General features: G+C 44.4%; 1 long non-coding RNA gene across 1 annotated transcript; it reads right to left on the bottom strand.

Moving 5' to 3' along the window:
• Positions 1-370: 370 nt before the first annotated feature.
• Positions 371-3,485, bottom strand: LOC135271608 (uncharacterized). The gene is made up of 3 exons (XR_010339727.1): positions 3,232-3,485; positions 1,417-1,522; positions 371-881 (listed from the first exon to the last, which is right to left on the bottom strand). It is a non-coding gene; the product is annotated as an uncharacterized LOC135271608 (long non-coding RNA).
• Positions 3,486-16,668: the final 13,183 nt, after the last annotated feature.

Here is a 16,668-nt window from a genome sequence, read left to right as displayed (position 1 = left end):
CTCTTCAGACCCCTGGCCTAGACAGGAAATGACCTCATGCTTTCTGTGACTTTTATGCACTGACTTCCATTTCCATCACCTACATCTTCTGGGAGACACTGTGATTCACACTGGCCAGCTCAATCTGTAATCTGGTTCTCCTCTCCCTAGACACAAAGGATCCCTTTCTGGGGCTTGGGGCAGGTATGGGGAGGCCTCTCTTCCAAGTGGCCCAAACCCTAGAAGGGGATTGAGGTGTCAGGTAGCACTGCATACAGGTAATCTGGAGTTGTTCTGCAGAGCTGGGACTGAGGGTCAGTAAAGAGGAATAGGGCCAAGAGAAGAAAAGAGGTGAGCAGATAAATGCTCTTCCAGAAGAAATGTTTAGACTGACGGCTTGCATTCTCCAAGTTACCCAGACCCAATGTCCCCATCACTCTTCCTGACAGAGCCTGTCATCACTACATGATATGTGTTTACTTTATTTGGAGTCAAGTTAATTGAGGTTAAACTTACATGCAGTAAAATTCACACTTTATTGTGTATAGTTCTGTGAGTTTGGAAAAACGCACACTGTCATGTAACTACCACCACAGTCAAGATCTAGAAAATCTCTGCCACCCTTTTCTGATCAATCCCTCCTCCAATCCTAGTCCGCAGCAAACACTGTGAGTTTTCTGTTTTGTCTCTACAATTTTGCCTATTCCAGAATTCCATATGAATGGACTCACATAATATTCAGGCTATTGAGTCTAGCTTCTTTCATTTAGTAAAATGTATTTCCATTTCATCCATGTCATTGCTTGTATCAATTATTTGTTCATTTTTATTGCTGAGTGCTGTTCAGTTGTGTGGACATGTCAGTTTAACCATTCACTGGCTGATGGACATAGAGTTCCTTCCTGTTTGAGACATATATAAATAAAAGTACTATAATTATTCATTTTCAAATGTTTGTGTAAACATCAGTTTCCCTTTGTCTTGGATAGATAGGTAATGTATTGGCTGGGTCACATGGTAAGCATTTGTTTAACTTTATGAGAAACTGATAAACTGTTGTCCACAGTGGCTGTACCAATTTCTAATCCCATCAGAAAGATATGAGAGCTTCAGCTCTCTGCATCTTCCACAACATTTGTTAGTTTTTTGCACTTGTTTCATTTGTTTTTAATTTTAGCTTTTCTGATAGGTTTGCAGCAATATCTCATTGACATTTCAATTTGCATTTTCCTAATGTTAGGAAACTGAATGCTTTTTCAAGTGCTTCCTTGTCATTCTGTATAGTTTATTCAGTAATGTGTCTGTTCAAATCTTTTGCTTATTTTAAACATTGGGTTATTTGTATTTGTATTGTTGAATTTTGAGAGTTCTTTATATATTGTGGATACAAATCTATTAGGTAAGCAGTTTGCAAATGCTTTCTCAACAGATACTTACTTTAACACAATTTGTCCTCCTCTTTGCATTTCCAGTACCATTCCCACTTCTTACCATTAGCCTGGCAGAGTTATAGGAACCTGAAGAACACTTTAGTCTTCATTTTCTAGAAGAGAGAAAGTGAGACACAGGTATACTTTTAAAAACCCACATCACAGAGTATTGGAGCCAGGTATGGGACTTGATCACTGAGAAGGGAGTCTTAGAATGTGTTTCAAACCATCCCTCCTCTCATAGGGCTGCCATTTGTTTAAGTGAGGTCCAGCAAACCAGCGTTAACAGCTTACTTCAGGGAAACGGTAACAGGTACATGTCAATTATCTATTGTGTGCTAGAAGTTAATTTAGATCAGGTACCAGCAAACTAGGCCTGAAGACCAAATATAACCCTTTACCTGATTTTGTATAGCCTGTCAACGTTAAGATGAACATTTGCAACTGGCTTGATGGCAGATAAAACTCACTTTGAAACCGCAATTCAAGGACATGCAATCCCCCTTGCAAATAACTCAATGTTCTTATTGTTAACATGTGTTTTTATAAATGATACACAATTACTATTATTTTAGTATATATTATTTAATATTTTGTGAACTAGTTTGTGAACAACAAACTTGTTTTCTCTCTTGTTATGTTAATAATACTGACATGATACCCTCGATTTTACCACTCGGTCTGCAGAACCTTACATTTACTGTTTGGACCTTTGCAGGAAAAGTCAACATATCTTTAATCATTAAAACTGTAACAACTAGTGGGGCATGGTGGCTCACATCTGTAATCCAAAAGCAAACAAATAAACCAAAACTGCAACAACCTATTTTAAAGAGAAAAGTGAAGATTTTTGCAAAAGATAAGTAAGCTGTGTAAGGTTACCTAGTTAATGTCAGTATGTTAGCGGATCAGGAATTTTGGGAGATGTTTCTGACTTAAAAACCTGGTCCCTTTCCAAAAGAAAATTGACAGTTGCAGTTTAGAAGAAAATAGAAAAAAAAAAAAATTCGGTGGGAGGGGTGGGGTTCTTGTCTTAGGGCATGCCTTCCCCAGGTTCCTGAACCTATTTTTGGCAAATTTACAGGCCCGTTCATGGAGACCCAGAATTCATCAGAGGGACTTCAGCATCTTATGGGATTCTCAAGCCATGCCACCCACATTCTGTTCTCCTCATCCTACTCCGCTACCTGAAGCATATATAAAATTTTTTAAAGCTTTCCAATAACATGATTTTATACTAAAAGAAAACATCTTAGCCAAAGCCCTGTGAATCATGTTAAGCACATGGGCCATGGGTCTGGGAGACTGGGTTTAACTCCCAACTCACTCTTATGTGCCATGTGGCCTCTGATTAACTAGCTAAACAGAGGTACCTGGATTTACCTTTTTTAAAATAGGATATGACAGGACCTATTCATAGGTCTTCTATGAGGCTGAAATGGGTTAATATTTGCAATGTGATTAGCACAGCATCTGACATAGCACAAACATGTTATCAGCATATATTAAATAATAAAATAAGTGCTTGATTAACCAGCCAATTACATCACCAGAAAACACATCTCTTCACTTTCTAGCTAATCAAAATGTTTCTCTATTAAAAGGTCCTGAAAGACAGAGCAAAAGGAAGAGAAACTTGAAAACAACAGCATTGCCTCAACTTCCCCAGTGTGATCATTCTCTGCTTGGGGGACAGAGAAGCTGGAGGGGAATGTATTTTGCTATTTTCAGCCCATGTACACACTCCCCAACTCTCCAATCCAGGAGAATAATCTAGGTTTCACCAAATTACAATTATTATAATTATTTGAGCAATACATACAGCTTTTGATTCTGAAATGATGATCCTTGTAGTTGAAAGCAGCAATTCTACATCAAATTACATTTATAACATCATCGGTCTAGAAAAATGCAGCACTTTGTTGACATCTTGTCCTTTCATGTCAGGAGATCATGTTCCTGTCTCCATTTCCATGTTCCTCTCTGGGTTCAGAAAGCCACACCCAGCTGTGTTCCCTGCTGGCACCCTCATTAAGATTCTTCAACTTCTACTCCATTTCCCCAACACACACAAATGGCACTCAGTCCTGGTGAGAGTATGAGACAGATAGAATCATACACTGATAGTTAGGAGAAGCAATTGGGATATTTCCATCAAAAGCCTTAAACATATTCTTAATCCAAGATTCCATTTCTGAAAAGACAGAGACAGAAAGGGCATGTGTGGCAGGGTTGTGGGGGGAGTTGTAGAATTTAAAGGAGAAGAACTCAGAGTGACACATGGGAGTTGTCTGGCAAGTGTGTGGATGTCTGAAGCCACAGGGCAGTAGGTGGTGTGTTCCAGGCTCCTTCTGTGAGCAAACCTGCTGCACTGTAGCTGCTGGTGCCCAGAGATGGGCAGCACTGTAGACCCACGTGCTACAGGACACTGCAGTGCCCAAACAAGGCCAATGCAGTCCATCCACCTGCCGCAAGCATTGTCTACTGGAGTCAGAATGAATCTAGGAGACAGACTCGACTCTGCCCTGGCTCAGACACCCTGGGACAGATTCTGCAGTCTGTTAGGGGCACTGACTGGGTAGAGTGAGTTCTCTGGCTTGGCTGCCTAAACCTTTCCCTCCTCACTGTGGGTCTTGAGGACCTATGACATGAGCAGCTGTCTTAAAAGCAAAGTTTCTATACAAGTATTAGGAATTATTATCTAGATCAATACAATTTCAGAGTCTTTTTTTTTTTTTTGAGATAGAATCTCACTCTGTCACCCAGGCTGGTGTGCAGTGGTATGATCTCAGCTCACTGCAACCTCCACCTCCCGTATTCAAGCAATTTTTCTGCCTCAGCCTCCTAAGTAGCTGGGATTTCAGGCACTTGCTGCCATGCCCAGCTGATTTTTTGTATTTATAGTAGAGATGGGGTTTCACCATGTTGGTCAGGCTGGTTTTGAACCCCTGACCTTGTGCTCCACCTTACTTGGTCTCCCAAAGTGCTGGGATTGCAGGTGTGAGCCACCGTGCCAGGTTGATTTCAAAGTCTTTTAATCTTCTTAGATTAAACTTTCAGAAGTCCTAGGGTGTCTTTAGCTGTTTGACATAATTCAAAAGAATTCATCTTTGGTTGCTTTAAGCAAATAACAGAAATACTACAGTTTTAAGGAGAACTGTTGAAATCAAGTAAAGGACCCCAGGTTGATAATGTTACTATTCAGAGGCACAGGGAAAGCATTAGAAGGTTAGTTTTTTTAGCATGCGGTAGACTTGCACTGACAAAGATGACCTCATTGAATCCTCAGGAGGCAAGATCTTACTCCTATTTCCTACCCCAGGGAACAGAGGCCAAGTGCTTTATCTAACGTTAAGGAAGGTGGAAATGGCAGAGACAGGATTTGAACCCAGGCATCTGACCACAGGCCCATGTGCTTTCTCACCATTGTAGCTGGCCACTTGGCAGGGCTGGCATTTCAGTGCACAGTTAGTCCTCAGCTGTGCAAATGCTCCATCACAGAGGAGGACATTTAATCTGTTCAGTGATCTATGGACCCTCTTAGGAAAGGAAAGAGGAATTACAGGGATGAGTCATTCTCTGTCAGCAGGTGAACTGTAATGGAGTTTTTATTATGATTTTATTATTTATATATTTGTCCAAAAAAATGGAAATAATGCACCAGAGCCCCCTGAAGGCTATTTCCTCTCCAGGTTCTGCCTGTGGGTGTGCCTTAGATGTGTGTGTGCACATTGGTCTCACACTCTCACGCAGGTCTCATGCTTTATGAGATTTGGGGTTGAGGATAGTTTTTGCGGAATTGTACGGGGGGATCTAGTGGCTGCATTTGTGTGTGAAGGAGGGTGTGTGGGTAAGAGAGAGTGAAGACATTGTGTGAAATACTGAGAAAGTACCTACTGAAATGTCCTGTAATTTCTGAAATCCTGAGCTTTGTTATCCTTTGTTTTAACTGGAAAAGGAAATGTACAGTGACATAGAGCTCTTAGTCCTCGGAGTCCAGCAGCCACAGGTGCCTGGTTTTGATGTTGTCCTGTAGTGAGGTGCACTCTGTTCTTACCAGGGACCTCCCTCCCTCACAGTCATCCCTTCTGCCCTCCAAAGCACCTCTTTTCCTCTCTCAAGGCAGAGGAGAATTTTAGATCCTCTCCAGCCCAGCTTGGTTGTTGACAAAGCTCACGAGTATCTCTCAGGGAATTGCTCTAAGGCACAGGTGGTGCATGTTCAGAGAACTCAAAGGCTCTCAAACCCATGCAGCTCAAGTCCCTTCTGAAATGGTGGACCCTGACTTCTAAAACCTAGGCTTTGTCCTCAGTCTTGATCCCCTCTGAGAGAACATGAGGATTCTGAACTTCAGTTGACCTCCACGCCGTCTTCTCTGGAGATAGCAGGACTGGTTCTGGGCTTCTGTGGGTTGACTGCAGGGAAATGAACTTGGTCAAAATGGGAGAGGCCATCCTCCAAAGAAAGAGCCGTTCATGAGGGATCTTTTTATTTTAGAGATGACATTTCATTTTGTCACTGAGGCTGGAGTGCAGTGGTGTGATCCTAGCTCACCACAGCCTCGAACTCCTGGGCTCAGGTGCTCCTCCCACCTCAGTCTCCCCTGTAGCTGGGTATACAGGTGCCTCATAAGGGATTTTAAGTCATCTGGGTTCCTTGGCCAGAAGCTATGTCTCTGTTTTGGGGCTGGAGTTAATAGAAGGGAGTCTGTCCATTTTTATCAAGGGTGTATTATACATTACATGCAGACCAGAGGCTCAAGGTGGTGACATAGTGGGCTGTAAGCTATGGTCTCTAGCCTATGGAATAAAAAAATATACCTGGGAAGATAGTGATTAAGTAAAGCCTAATGGCAATAAAAATGTATAAAGTCCTTTTTATGAGATTATCCTGGGCTAGTACTCAGCACTCTCTGGAGTATATGGGCATCTTAGGATCGATGATTTTGTGGCTTATGCTGCATCAGTTACTGCTCTGCCTGGTCCATGGAAGATACTAAGCAAATGTTTATGTAAAGAAAGAGTGAATGAACCTAGGTGCCCACACCTCAGACCTATAGGTCCCATTAAAATTCAGCTAACATATGTTGAGAACTTACTGCAAGCTAAGTACTATATTTTTGCACTTTCATGAATGCCCGTCTTTCTAACAACAATTTGAGGCAAGTATTTTATGGAGGAAGCAACTAAAACTCAGTGATTGGCCAAAGGCACACACAGTGCTTATAGGGTGGAAGTGGGATTTGAACCCAGGCTCCTTCCAGCGTGGTGCTTTGCTTTCCCTTCTATTTCACCAAGGGGGTTTTGCCTTTTTCTCTTTTGTGTTGCTTTCTCCCTTCCCTCCTTCCTTTCCATGGGAGACAGCCCTCTCCTGAACCTGTGGGTTCCACTCTCAGTTTCTGGACCATCTAGAAGGTCACTGCCCCTTAGCTCCAGATTCTAAATGCACAATGCAAATCTAATGCCACTTGATGGTAAGGGCCAAACAAATATGAGCACAACTTAGCTCCATTGCTTTTCCTTCCCCAAAACGCATTAATAAAGTTCCTTAGCATTGACCTGAAAAAAAATCAGAACAATAACTTCCTGGCATTAGGATCAAATGCAATGAAGCATAAGTAATAAAAACTGCATTACTGCTCCCCGCTGAGAGGCTGTCACTGATTCTCAGGGACTAGAGGGAGTGGGGGCTCACACATCCCAGAACCTTCCCTGCCTGCTCCATGCCTCACTGCAGGTCCCTGAAGGTGAGCTGGGCTGGGGCACAGGTAGGATTACATATAGTTAAATGCACAACACTTAGTGACCTTGGCTTGACTTGGGCTGTCATCAATATCCATAAAGACTAAAACAGAGCCTGTAGGAGGCAGCCGGCCATTGGAATTGGAAGCTAGTCCTCTGCCAGATGAGCCTGGTGGTTTGTTTTCATGGATCAGATGATGAGAGACACGGTCAAGTCTATTTTTTTATTTGGAAAAAGATTCATGGTCCAGCAAGAAGGCTAGGGTTTAGAGCAAGGCCTCCAGGTCCTCCGGGGACCCAAATAGCCAGACAGATAAGCTGCCAGTCACAGGGCGTAAGTGAGCCCAGAAAGGAAACACAGCAAGAATCTCAGGGGGTTTGAACAACCCAGTTCCCAGGACTCCCCCTAGATAGATCATAAACCTGGCTCATATTGATAAGAATATTCTAGATCTCATTCCCTGGCAGGCCCAGGTGATTAATTGATTGCTTCTTCTGGTCAGAATTGGCCTAGACACTGGGTGAGGGTATGAAAGTTGTAAATGACCCTGTAAAGCACTGGGGATGTAGGTTGCTGATATTTTCCCACCCCACCCCTACTTTCCAGTGATCTCATTTGGATTCCTGTCCTGTGCAAGGCATTGAGGAACTAGGATGTGGAGACAGAAATATGCACAAGCCCCAGCATTTGCCCTTGAGTGGCCTTCACTCTGGGATGGTTTGAGCAACCCATTGAATTTCTGCCTCTCCTTAATACTTCCCTCTGCCCTTATTTTCCACGACACTATGAAATATTTGAGGAGCGTTCTGTGCTGAATGGACACTTCCTTATCTCAGTCTCCACTTGGATCTCTCCAACCCATCATCTTGCTTGTGAGAGCAGCACTGGGAAGGGGAGGGGGGGCCACTGCTGTCCCAAATCCTGTTGGTGCCCCTGCTGTTATATATACCCCATGGGCTGCCCCACACCCCTCCCTTGGCTTCTAAGGCCTTGCAGGGTCCCATGAACTCAGAAAAGTATGGTGGGAGCTGATGGACCCAGTTTAGGAAGAGAGGCAGATGCTCTTTGTAGAGTTGCCTCCAACTCCAAGGGAAGGTTAGTTGGGGTGGAAGAAGGCATACTGAGAGGGACTAAGGAACACATACAAGTATCTTTTCAGGTAGCTCTTGAAAAATACATACTTTGGCCCAAAAGTTACTTCAGAGAGAAGCTTGCAAACGATGGGAAAGATCAAGAGTGAGGAAAAGGAAAAACTCAATACAAACTGGGCTGCATGAGTGGAGGGAATGGGGACTTCTCGAGAACACAAGGAAGGCCTTTTAAAATGTTTTCAATGGAGACAGCTCCCTCACACATTAGTCCTCAGTTCCACACAGTCCTGAGATCAAGCTGCCTGGGTTCCATGCAGATTCTGCTCCCTATGGCTGTGTGACCCTCCCACAAGATCCTTCTCTGTAAAATAAGGGTAATGACATTACTTACCTTTAAAGATTAAATGAGATCCTATGTGTAAAGTTATTGTTTGGTAAATGTTGGATATTATTATAATATTAGTATCTGTAGATACTAAGAGCCCATAGCCCAGAAGCAACAGAGACAGACATGCACAGAACTCCAAGGCATGTAGAAATTTCCTCTCCTTCTTCCAGGCTATCCAGAGAACAAAGCCATGCTGCTGAAGTAGTCAACAGAGCAAAAGCAGAAAGCAGACTGGAGGTAGATTTTGCAGGATCCTGAATTACAAGAAGCACTCAAGGTTTCCTTAAATAGGTACCACGTCTGTGTACTTTAAATATGGTCTTTAAATATGAATGCATTTTTGGGACAATGTTTCAAACAGTATGGGAGAGGGAGCTGCAGCCTCATGAGAAAGTCCCACTTTGCTCATCTGCCCACATTTCCATCCCTGCATCCATCAAGTGGCCCATGTCTGGCCTACGATTTGCTAAGAATTACCTCACCACTCTCTTATTCATGTGTTCATCTCCTACTTTGCCGGAATTGTTTTCCCAAAGCACAGGGGTGGTAACTGTTTAAGAAGACCTTGAACACTCCCTGGAATTCAAGGTCATGTGAAACCTACCTCTATCCTGCTCTCTGCTTTTGCTCTGCTGACACTAGATTTGCTGTTCCTGTGGACATTTCCTACTGCTGCCCCTCATCAGATTTAACTGCTCCAGCAGCATGGCTTTGGTCTCTGGTTAGCCTGGAAGACAGAGAGGAAATTCTTATGTGCCTTGGAGTTATTTGCATTTGCATCTCTGCTTCTGAGTAGTGGGCTCTTGAAATCTACAGATACTAATACAGATGTGATGATAATATCCAATATTTTACCAAGCAATGGTTATATAACTTTGATCATAGAATCCTGTTTCATTTTTAGGGTAAATAATGTTATTGTTCTTGTTTTACAGAGAAAGATCTTGGGGGAGGGTCACAGCCACAAGGAGCAGAATCAGCCAGGAGTCCAGGCAGCTTGACTGCAGAGCTGTGCTGACCCCTATGTTAGGGTGTTTTTGCACTGCCATAGAAAATACTGGAGACTGGGCACTTTAGGAGGGAGAAGAGGTTTAATTGGCTTATGATTCTGCAGCCTATACATGAAGCATGACACCAGCATCGGCTTGGTCTCTGGGGAGGCATCGGGGAGCTTTTACTCATGGCAGAAGGTGAAGTGGTAGCAGGTGCATCACATGGCAAAAACAGGAGTGAGAGACACAGAGAGTGATAGCAGAAAGCGGGAGGTGCCACACATGTTCTAGCAACCAGATCTCACAAGTACTCACTCACTGTCATGAGGACAGCACCAAGTCATGAGGGATCCACCCCCAAGATCTAGTCACCTCCCACCAGGCCCCACTTCCAACACTGGGGATTACAATTCAACATGAGATATCAGGGGACAAACAGTCAAACTTTATCAGCCCCTAAGTTATGGCTGGGTCTCTGGAAATTTCAATGCACATAGATAGTCTCCAGTCACGTAGTAGGGCCTGGTCAATGTTTGCAGACAAAAAGAAAAGGCAAATGAGAGAATAAGGGGATGGAAGGAGCACACCACCCTGGAAAGATGAGCCGATGGGAGTGTGCTGAGAATGAAGCTGTAAGAAGGGCCCAGGGCACAGGTGTGCTTGCTCTGTCTTCCTCTTGACCAGCTCACTGACCTTGGAGGAGGCAGCCTCCAGCAGGGTTGTCCCTAAAGTCCTCGGGAGGTCCTTCTGCCTCCCAAAAAACACCTCTTTCAGCGGCTTGATGGTGCCTGAAATTGTACCATTACAACCTAATTCTTATAGCTTAGGCTGCTATTCCCCTGTTAAAATACAAATCCTCCTGGGAGAGGCAAGTTATTAAACTTCATTAGTCTTGTATATCGCATGGCAAATGGGGAAAAGGATGTAGATGCCATAAATATCCTGGGCTTCAGGGAGTGAAGTCACCTGAAAGGCCAGAAGTGAAAGAGCAGGGCTTTATGGAGAAATAATGAGAGCTTTGGAACTAGAAAGCAGACATTTCCCATGTGTTCTACTGCATAGGGCCACAGGTGATGGTAGTATGTGGTTTTGAGTCGACTGGCTGAGGAAAGGGTCACAGGCACACCCCCAGCCTTGGGAGGGCCAAGTTCCTGGGTCAAGATGGAGCTCTAAGTCACTAGAACAGCTTTCCTGGTCTTGGCCTTATGCAAGAGAGCAGCGCTGTGGGCAGCATCATGTCCACTGTCAGTAGAGATTTGCAATGTGCTCATACACACAGTACTCTTCCAGCATGGCAGTCCTGGAAATCCCTCTAGCCCACTCAAGCCCAGTGGGAGACCCTGAGATTCTCTTCTGTGTGTGCTGCTGCTTATTTCTTGCACTTTTCTCACCCCTTGGCCCTGAAGATGACAGCTTAGTTCCATGGTGAAGCCCCATCTCTTCTAAAAATACAAAAATTAACTGGGCATGGTGGTGGGCACCTGTAGTCCCAGGTACTCAGTAGGCTGAGGCAGGAGAATCTCTTGAACTCAGGAGGCAGAGGTTGCAGTGAGCTGAGATCACTCCACTGTACTCCAGCCTGGACAACAGAGCAAGACTCTGCCTCAAAAAAAAAAAGAAAGAAAGAAAGAAAGAAAAAAAAGAAAAAGATGTCAAAGAGGCGGTATATAAAAAATAAGATTCAAGGTCTGACACCTCTTCCAAACGTGGGATTCTATCGCTGTGGCCCCAGCCTACCTACTAGAACAGGCACAAGTCTCGGTGGGTTTGCAGAAAGACTGTGTCCTAAGCTGGAAAGATGCAGTTACCAAGTTAGCCACTGCCAGAGCCCACAAGCTTTTTTGGGACCCGGTTCTGTTTCCTCTCTTTGTTCTCACTCTCTGTGGCCACCAGGGCCCCTCTGCTGCTGATGCTGTGAAGACCTCATTTTCTGCCCTGCTCCTCAGACATCATCAATGGAAGGATCAAAATCCATGTGAGCAAATACAACTACAGCTGTGGTCTCCACTCCCCTTTCCAGAGGCTAAACCTTCAGGTGTAGAATCCCCATATTTCCAGGCTTTCGCATAGTCAAGTTTCTGCAAAACGCTGACAATATCTGTTTCCATCATTCCCGTTGCATGAAATGAAGCTAACTTATTGAAAAGTTACTTGCCAAGTACAAGTACATCATCTCTGTTATTCATCACCAAAACCCTTTGAGGGAAGGGTCATTAACCCCACTTTTGTAAATGAAAAGTGTATACTCTAAAAGATTAAGTGACTCTCTGAAGTTCACGTTGAAAGAAGCAGAAGTGGAAGGCTCACTCTTTGATCTGCAAATGTTACAACTATTACTGGGTTAATGATGTGTCTGATTTGTAGTTCCAGAGTATATTCACATTCAGTTCTTGTAAGAGATGCATATTCTTAACAAACGCAGAGATAAACACATGGATAACTATTTTATTGTCACCGTGCATGTATAATCCCTTACCTAAGTATCATTCTATCTGGTCATGTCCCACTTTACCGAACCTCAGAAGCGTGTTAGGGAGAATGTACCATTAGAGTACATTTCTACATAAGGTAGAAAATGTCCCCCAGACACTGAGCTGTGCTCCGTGGAGGAGGTGTGAGGTGAGATTCTGCCACTTAAGATTGCACCAAACTGCATTTCCCTTGAAAGCAGCTGTTCCGGAAGCTCTTTCAGACTCCTGGCTGCCCTTTGGCTCTGCTTTGGACTGCCCTCTTAAGAAACCACTTTATCATGCCACCTCCTGATTATATTTACCCAAGGACCTTGTTCAAAGGTCCTTTTAAATGGAAAGGTTTTTAAAATACCTTTCTAAGCAACCTAACAGTGGGAGTGAGTCACAGGAGCCCTAAAGGCATCTGAGTTGCAGGTTACTAGTTTTCTGGAGCTGGAGATGTTACTAGTTTTCTGTAGTGGGTCATGGCCAGTGCCTGGGATGGGCCCAGATCATCCTGTAGAGAACATTAGGAACTAGAGTTACTCTGGACTCTGGAACATTATATGCACAGCATGGTTAGAGGACTTCTTTGAGATAGGATGCTAGGGACGATAACCCTTGGGTTTCTCTAGGATTTATCTCATTTTGAGCCTCAACTATGCCATGGCACCCTGAAATCAATCTTTAGACTTAAGAGATACCTTCAATTATTCTTTATTATTTTTTTTTTTTGAGACAGAGTCTCAGTTGTGCAAGCTGCAGTGCTATGGTGCAATCTCAGCTCACTGCAGCCTCTGCCTCCTGGGTTGAAGTGATTCTCTGTTGCTTACTAACTGAAAAACCTTGGGCATGCTGTCTAATTTATCTTATTTTTAATTGATTAATAGATTATTTATTCATTTATTTCTTAGAGACAGAGTCTTGATCTGTTGCCCAGGTTGGAGTACAGTGGCGTGACCATAGCTCACTGTAGCCTCGAAGTCCTGGGCTCAAGCGATCCTCCCACCTCAGCCTCTCCAGTAGCTAGGTGTACGTACAGTACAGGTGTATGCCACCATGTCCAACTTCTCCTGTTTGCCATTTTCCTTGTCTTTAAATTGAGGATGACAGTTTATACCCCTGAGAGGTATAAGTATTAGAAATAATATGTCTATTACAGAATAAATTGTGTTTCCCTCTAAAAAATGTATGTTGTCATTCTAACCCCCCAAAAATGTGTATATTGACATTCTAAGCCCTCCTCGGGATGTGATCATGATTTGGACATAGGTCTTTACAGAGGCAATTAAGTTAGAATAAGGTCATTAGGGTGGGCCCTGATCCAAAATAACTGGTGTGCTTAGTAGAAGAGGAAATTTGGCCTGAGAAACACACAGAGGAAGACCATGGGAAGAAGAGAGAGGATTCTGCCGGCAAGCCACAATGAGAGACCTCAATAGAAACCAACCCTGCTGACACCTTAGTCTCCGAATTCCAGCTGCCAGAATTATAAGAGAATAAATTTCTGTTAAGCCACCCAGTCTGTTGTACTTGGTGCAGCCCTGGCAAACAAATAGAGTGTCTAAAACTCCTGGCATAGGATCAAGCATGATCCTTGCAAATACAGGGGCCCTGCCTCTCCCTCCCACTTCCTCTCCACCTGCTTCTCACTGGAGGCCCTTCCTCTTCCTCCCTCCCTTCCCCTTCTGCTGCCTTCTCTCCCAACCTCCTCTCTCTTCCCTCTCCTCTTTCTTCTATTTCTCTTCCTCCTTATTCCTTTGCTTTTTTTTTTTTTTCTTAACCCTTTTTATTTCTGTACGTTTTTGGGAACAGGCTGTGTTGGATAACATAAGGAAGTTCTTAAGTGGTAATTTCTGAGATTTTGGTGCACCCATCACCTGAGCAGTATACACTGTATCCAATTTGCAATCTTATCTCTCACCCGCTCCCATCTTTTCCCCCAAGTCCCCAAAGTCCCCAAAGTCCATTGTATCATTCTTATGCCTTTGCATCCTCATAGCTTACCTCCCACTTATGAGTGCAAACATACAAGGTTCTCTTCACCCAAAATGCATAGGCCTTTATCCTCTCAGCTTGAAGTGGGAGGGCTGGCCACAGGGAAGCAATCTAAGGAGTGTTTATGCTCCTGTAAAAGGAACAAAAAGACTCTGGCATTGCCACTGGGCTGTCCAGAGTAACAAGAGAATAACAATCCGGGGAGACACTGAGTGCTCATGAGAGGGAAGACCTCTCTCTCTCAGGATTATGGAGTTTAGCTGAATGGAATCTTGTGAGAATAGGGGCCTTGGAGTTTCTAATTGCTCATAAATATCTTTTGCTTAACTAGAAAAACAAGGAACTACTATGTAGGGAGATGCCGTGCGCTGCCTCATCCTATGGTTTCAGGGCTGAGATCCTGGCTTTGGAAGAATCTTTATTCCTATGGTTCCCATTATCTGAATCCATACCTGCAAAGGTAGCACAGGGCCAGCCCAAGGAGACCCAGGATGCCAGTGGAAACAGTGCCTGGGCCCACCCTGCAGCTCTTCCAGGGGCAGTTAGAACAGTCTCTGGCAATCTTCACTTCCAGAAAAGATAATTTCCTCCACCAGAAAAAATGAAAGTAATCAGACTAGCTGGCAACAGTGTTTTGAGATTTCCTGAATGAGAGGTTCTGTGTAAACCTAGGGCACTGTTGTTTTCATATCTGCTTGCTGGGCCCGGAGAGAAGGGAAATGGGAACGCAAAGCAAGAATGCCTCCCCGGCAGCTGGACCCCAAGCCTCTCAATCACACTTGACATTTGTAAAAACACAAACTGAGCAGTCATGGAAATAGGAATGAGAGTGAGGACCAGGCAGCCTAAGGATGCAGGCAGGCTAAGGAAGAGGGGGAATGGCAGTTCACATGGGAAAACATTCACACCAAAGGAAGAACATCTGGCAAGAGTGGCCCTTTGTTACTCTGAGCACCTTTCTTTGCCTTTGAGATGTGAAATTGGCCCTTCTTTCATTTCTCAACTCAGAGTTTAGAATGTCCAGAATTCCTCATTAGCAAGTGTAGAGGGAATCCTGGTCAGAGAACCGGAGAAGAGATACTAAGGGGAGAAAGTGAGAGTCAAATGGGGTGCAGACAAGGGAGATGAGAACAGGAAAGAAGGAGGGAGGAAGGGGAAAGAGAGAAAGATGAGGGAAGGAATTCTGTTTTCCCAGAATCAGTTCTCAACCTGCGATTGGCAAAGAGCAGCTTTCCTGATGGAGGCTTTGTTGCCTTTCATATATGTTGGCGCTGTCACATCCAACGGCAGGATGAGAATTGCTTTGAAAAGCATTCCTGACCTTCCTAGGTAACACGCAGTTCAGGTCTTATTAAGAGAACCAGCAAAGATAGCAGCTGAGTAGCTGGTTGTGCCACTGTGTGGAAGTGGCAAGAAGTTTACGTCCTGATTCTTTTTTTGTCCCTCCCAACTCCCTGACAAAAGAGCAGCTTTGAGATGGGAGGACTCCTTTTGAGGTCTAAGGGGCTCCCTGGCATGACATGAAAGACCCTTTCTGTCTCATATTTCTCAAGACGGAACATTAAATAATGCTGCAGGCTTGTACAGACTGCTCTCTGGAGAAGGCTGCCTGTGTCAGCTGCTTAATATGCAGAATGAAGAAGTCATAAAGTCATGTGCCTGTAACGTTTAATGTGAATGATAAAGGAGGAAAAACACCCTGAGCAGAAGGCAGGCCCATGTGCCTCATTATCTGTGCATGGCAGGGGCTGCACCTGGCACCACAGCCAGGAGCACCCGCCATGTGGGCACAGGTGCATGCATCTGAGAGAGGCACGTGCTTGGGCATTCACGTGCACACATACTCACACACGCCATCACAGGTGATGGCCAACAGCAGAGAGACTGCATTGCCTATGACTGGCGATTCACTGGCCTTCCTCAAGAACTTCCCTCTGCTGGGACAACCACCTTCTCAGGACCAAGGAGAATCATGGAAAAGAATCGTAGAACTACCAGTTTGCTTTACTGCCACAGAGTACGTGGAAAACTATGGAAGAGTCAAAGTTATAGTATTTCATATTTGTTTGTTTTTTGAGACAGAGGCTCACTCTGTCACCAGGCTGGAGTGCAGTGGCATGATCTCGGCTCACTGCAACCTCTGCCTCCCAGGTTCAAGCAATTCTCCTGCCTCACCCTCCTGAGTGGCTAGGACTACAGGTGCATGCCACCACACCAAGATAATTTTTGTATTTTTAGTAGAGGTGGGGTTTTACCATGTTGGCCAGGATGGTCTTGATCTCTTGACCTCATGATCTGCCCACCTCAGCCTCCCAAAGTCCTGGTATTACAGGCGAGAGCCACCATGCCCGGCCAGTTATAGGATTTCTAATCATCAATCGCATACCACCAAATCCCGTCTTTCCTCTGACAGTGACCATTCCATTAATCCTGAGACACTGATCATGAGCTGTAGCAGCTTCTGGCTGTTGCTTTCTGGCCCTGGTGTGGGTTTGAGCATACCTGGTCTGCATCACAGCCATCATTATTCCCCTGACTTGGGGAAGAAAGCCAGCCTCCTCCTAAGTACTCTTTGTCTTCTCATCAGAGAGATTCATT

The sequence above is a fragment of the Aotus nancymaae genome, unplaced genomic scaffold (genome assembly GCF_030222135.1).
Source record: "Aotus nancymaae isolate 86718 unplaced genomic scaffold, 86718_ANA_hifiasm-v0.15.2.pri h1tg000087l, whole genome shotgun sequence".
NCBI classification, from domain to species: domain Eukaryota; kingdom Metazoa; phylum Chordata; class Mammalia; order Primates; family Aotidae; genus Aotus; species Aotus nancymaae.
Note: the sequence above shows the minus strand (reverse complement) of the source record. Positions and strands in the feature narration are given on the sequence as shown.